Source organism: Lasioglossum baleicum, unplaced genomic scaffold, assembly GCF_051020765.1.
Source record: "Lasioglossum baleicum unplaced genomic scaffold, iyLasBale1 scaffold1394, whole genome shotgun sequence".
NCBI classification, from domain to species: domain Eukaryota; kingdom Metazoa; phylum Arthropoda; class Insecta; order Hymenoptera; family Halictidae; genus Lasioglossum; species Lasioglossum baleicum.
In genome coordinates, this window is record NW_027470453.1 from 15,001 (window position 1) to 20,000 (window position 5,000).

Here is a 5,000-nt window from a genome sequence, read left to right on the forward strand (position 1 = left end):
ACCGGCTCGTGATGCTCGCTTTTGTAAAGCAGTCGTGAGTCTGACACCCTACTCCGTGCGTGTGGCCCAATAGTGCGCATCGCGAGAGCTTGGGACGAATGACCGCTGCCAGAGCCGGCTGTGAGTCCGCTAATCTGTCGAATAAAATAAAAATATGGTAATATCGTTCCGACGAAAAACGGTGTTCCGAGAGGACCGGCCGTGACGCTCGCTATAAAGCCAATGGCGCGATTATTCCCGACGACACCCTACTCTCTGTGTGGCCCAATAGTGCGCGCAGACGAGCTTGGGACGAGAACGGGGATCGCGCCTACGGCCAGAGCCGGCTCGCGAGTCCGCTTGTATCGGAATTTATCGTTACCTCGAGCACACACCAACATTTTATGGAAATGTGTTTTATACGGGAAGTGGACCGGCTCGTGAAGCTCGCTTTTAAAGCAGTCGTGAGTCTGACACCCTACTCCGTGCGTGTGGCCCAATAGTGCGCATCGCGAGAGCTTGGGACGAATGACCGCTGCCAGAGCCGGCTGTGAAGTCCTCCGTTCTCACATCAAATGAAATGGAAGTGAAGAGGAGAGGAATATTATTACATCTCTGGATCCAGTATCGGGTTGTCTACGATCCCCGTCGTTTTCAGAGAATATATTCATCTCCGCGTTTTCCACGTTAACGGTTTTTCAATGTACTGTTCGCCCGGCCGTCAGATACGTGTTGCGTATCTGACGGTTTTTTTTTTCCGTTTCCACGGACGACGATAGTGTCGTCCTTAAAACGACGCCTGAACGAATCTCCTTCGCGCGCTGGTTGGAGCGTTCAGGTACAATGCGTTCTTACGAACCGCAGAACAAGAGACATATACATATATTGATTTGTAAATCAAAAATATATACGATTACCCTGAACGGTGGATCACTTGGCTCGTGGGTCGATGAAGAACGCAGCTAATTGCGCGTCAACGTGTGAACTGCAGGACACATGAACATCGACATTTCGAACGCACATTGCGGTCCACGGATACAATTCCTGGACCACGCCTGGCTGAGGGTCGTTTACGTAACCATAAACTGCTTGCGTTGCTCTTGTAAGTCCCCGCCGTCGCTTACCTCTCCAAATATATTTTTGGAGGGCGCCAAAGAGCGTTTCGGAGTCGGGTTGCAAAGATGCTACGTACGAGCGAATGATGGGCGTTTCGTCGGCGTTTGTCGCGGTTCTGTGAAAATTGCCAATTTTTGCATTGCGTCTTATAAACACATACAAACATATATATCTAGTTTCCACGAGAGGCGAAGTAGGGATTGGTATTTCTTACGTTCGGACTTGCGTGAGTGTTTTTACGGTGTCGTGAGTCGTATTGAAAATACGACCGCCCGTAAGGCACCGCTTCGACGAGGATCTCCAAATCTCTCACCTTCTCTGCGAAACGATTCGCCTTGCGGAAAGAAGCGTTTCCACTCATGAACATTTAACGCGCTCCCGACGTCGCCTGAAATGATGCGTATATACGAAAGAGGTATATTTACAAGAGTCTCGCGAGACTACAGAGATGGACACACAAATTATAAAAGAAAGAAAGAATACTGTGTGGCACACAGAGTGTGTGTGGTGTGGCAATGTTAAGCCCCAGGGAGAGAATATGCCTGTGCGTGGATGAGTTTCTTAACTCTACGTTATAATTGCCATACGGCGGAGGGTCGTCGTTGCCGGCGATTTCGACAAACACACATTCCTTTTCGAGTCTTCGAGGGAAGAGACGAAAGAGATCTCTCGTTCTATCGCGAACGCTTTGATGATCGATGGACAGCGGAGCAAAGCGCAGCAATGTGCGGGATGAGCACGTCGTACTTGATCGGGTCGGAATTATTCCCCGTCGTCGACGTGTCCTCGCTAATCTGTGCGATTGCCATTCCATCGCCACGTTCGCGTTGAATCGTATTGATGACGGCCTATGAGCGTCTTGAGATCTTACTCTCTTTCTCTCGTGTCTCTAATTTGGTTTTGCGTTTGATCGATGATAAATCGTTTCGTGCGCAACGTTTCTGTACCCCCGTGGTTTTTGGTTCAATTATATAGAAGTAGAGAGAAAAAGAAATCCCACCGGGTTATATGTATTATTATTTTTTTTTTTTAATAATATGTATACTCCTCTATTGGCGAGGCTTATTTCGAACTTGATTGTCACACGACGCAAAAGACACACTTGTGTGTTCACGCACGGAACAGCACCGCGGAGAGAGAAAAGGTATATCCAATGATGAGAACCTTTATGTCGGTCGCCCCATGTCTTTTCTTTTCTTCATTGTCGATTCGTGCGGAACCGCGCGATCTGTCGGTCGTCCAGTCCCCGAAAGTTCTTTTCGACGGACGTTAAAGTTAACCGGCCAGATCGTCTAGCGAGAGTTTCCGATCGACGAGAGATGAAGAAAGAATTATATTGACACTTTGGTGTGGCGCATAAGGCATATATCGGTTTTTTGTTTACCTTTTTCTCTCTTCTGTCGTGTAGTGTTGTTTCGTTTTCTTTTTTTTTCTTTTTTTTTTGTGCTTTGTACGTTTTCGCGAGTACTACTTTTACGCTCTTTCGGCCGAAACACACAAAATTTTGTATCACGTACGACGACCTCAGAGTAGGCGAGATTACCCGCTGAATTTAAGCATATTACTAAGCGGAGGAAAAGAAACTAACAAGGATTTCCTTAGTAGCGGCGAGCGAACAGGAATTAGCCCAGCACTGAATCCCGCGGTTCTGCCGTTGGGAAATGTAGTGTTCAGGAGGGTCAATTTATCCCGAGACGTCGAACCGCGTCCAAGTCCATCTTGAATGGGGCCATTTACCCGTAGAGGGTGCCAGGCCCGTAGCGACTGGTACGCGTTTCGGGAGGACCTCTCCTTAGAGTCGGGTTGCTTGAGAGTGCAGCCCTAAGTGGGTGGTAAACTCCATCTAAGGCTAAATATGACCACGAGACCGATAGCGAACAAGTACCGTGAGGGAAAGTTGAAAAGAACTTTGAAGAGAGAGTTCAAGAGTACGTGAAACCGTTCAGGGGTAAACCTGAGAAACCCAAAAGATCGAATGGGGAGATTCATCGTCGACGAGGCTGGCTTCCGTTGGTGCGCAGATAGCCCGTAATGGGCCACTTCGGTGGTTCCAGTGCGAGGGTACACCATCTTCGGCAAATGTTCCGGTCGCGTAGTCGTGCACTTCTCCCTTAGTAGAACGTCGCGACCCGTTGCGTGTCGGTCTACGGCTCGAGTTGTTGCCTGTCGTGTCGCCTTCGTGCGCACACGGCAGACGCTCGATCGCCTGGCCGGCTGCGTGACGGTACTCTGACGGTATCGGGCCGCAACCAATCCATTTTCGAATGTGTGTGCGTCAGGCCCGCCGCAAGCTCGGTTAGTTTGTCACCCGGATGGTACGGACCTAGCGCCGGCTCCGGGCCTAACCAGCTGTTAGCAGGCGGTGTCCTCGGACTGGCCAAGCTTTGAATTACCGGTCAGCGACGCTACTGCTTTGGGTACTCTCAGGACCCGTCTTGAAACACGGACCAAGGAGTCTAACATGTGCGCGAGTCATTGGGACATGTAAACCTAAAGGCGCAATGAAAGTGAAGATCGTACCTTAGCGTCGATCAAGGGAGGATGGGCCGCGTCACGATGCGGCCTCGCACTCCCGGGGCGTCTCGTTCTCATTGCGAGAAGAGGCGCACCCAGAGCGTACACGTTGGGACCCGAAAGATGGTGAACTATGCCTGGTCAGGACGAAGTCAGGGGAAACCCTGATGGAGGTCCGTAGCGATTCTGACGTGCAAATCGATCGTCGGAACTGGGTATAGGGGCGAAAGACTAATCGAACCATCTAGTAGCTGGTTCCCTCCGAAGTTTCCCTCAGGATAGCTGGCACTCGCTCGTTCTCTTTTGATGAACGTGTGCGAGTCTCATCTGGTAAAGCGAATGATTAGAGGCCTTGGGGCCGAAACGACCTCAACCTATTCTCAAACTTTAAATGGGTGAGATCTCTGGCTTGCTTGGATCAATGAAGCCACGAGATTATATTGGATCAGAGTGCCAAGTGGGCCAATTTTGGTAAGCAGAACTGGCGCTGTGGGATGAACCAAACGCAGAGTTAAGGCGCCTAAGTCGACGCTTATGGGATACCATGAAAGGCGTTGGTTGCTTAAGACAGCAGGACGGTGGCCATGGAAGTCGGAATCCGCTAAGGAGTGTGTAACAACTCACCTGCCGAAGCAACTAGCCCTGAAAATGGATGGCGCTGAAGCGTCGCGCCTATACTCCGCCGTCAGCGGCAAGTGAGGTTGACGTTAGCTTTTTTTAAAGGCGCGTCTTCCATGAAGCTCTGACGAGTAGGAGGGTCGCGGCGGTGTGCGCAGAAGGGTCTGGGCGTGAGCCTGCCTGGAGCCGCCGTCGGTGCAGATCTTGGTGGTAGTAGCAAATACTCCAGCGAGGCCCTGGAGGACTGACGTGGAGAAGGGTTTCGTGTGAACAGCCGTTGCACACGAGTCAGTCGATCCTAAGCCCTAAGAGAAATCCTATGTAGATGAGGTGTCCTAAGAGAGAGAGCAAAATATCATTTAATGATAAACAAAAACACACACCCATCGGGCGAAAGGGAATCCGGTTTCTATTCCGGAACCCGGCAGCGGAACCGCTTACCAATCGGGCCCTCGTAAGAGTGTTCGTCGGGGTAACCCAAAATGACCTGGAGACGCCGTCGGGAGATCCGGGGAGAGTTTTCTTTTCTGTATAAGCGTTCGAGTTCCCTGGAAACCTCTAGCAGGGAGATAGGGTTTGGAACGCGAAGAGCACCGCAGTTGCGGCGGTGTCCGGATCTTCCCCTCGGACCTTGAAAATCCAGGAGAGGGCCACGTGGAGGTGTCGCGCCGGTTCGTACCCATATCCGCAGCAGGTCTCCAAGGTAAAGAGCCTCTAGTCGATAGATTAATGTAGGTAAGGGAAGTCGGCAAATTGGATCCGTAACTTCGGAA

General features: G+C 50.8%; 1 non-coding gene and 1 pseudogene across 1 annotated transcript; both read left to right on the forward strand.

Annotated features, from left to right (window-relative positions):
* The first annotated feature begins 893 nt into the window (after window positions 1-893).
* On the forward strand, window positions 894-1,048 carry LOC143220657 (5.8S ribosomal RNA). Its single transcript, XR_013011652.1, has one exon. It is a non-coding gene; the product is annotated as a 5.8S ribosomal RNA (ribosomal RNA).
* Window positions 1,049-2,614: 1,566 nt separating this feature from the next.
* LOC143220658 (large subunit ribosomal RNA) overlaps window positions 2,615-5,000 on the forward strand; it is a 5,050-nt pseudogene continuing 2,664 nt past the window's right edge.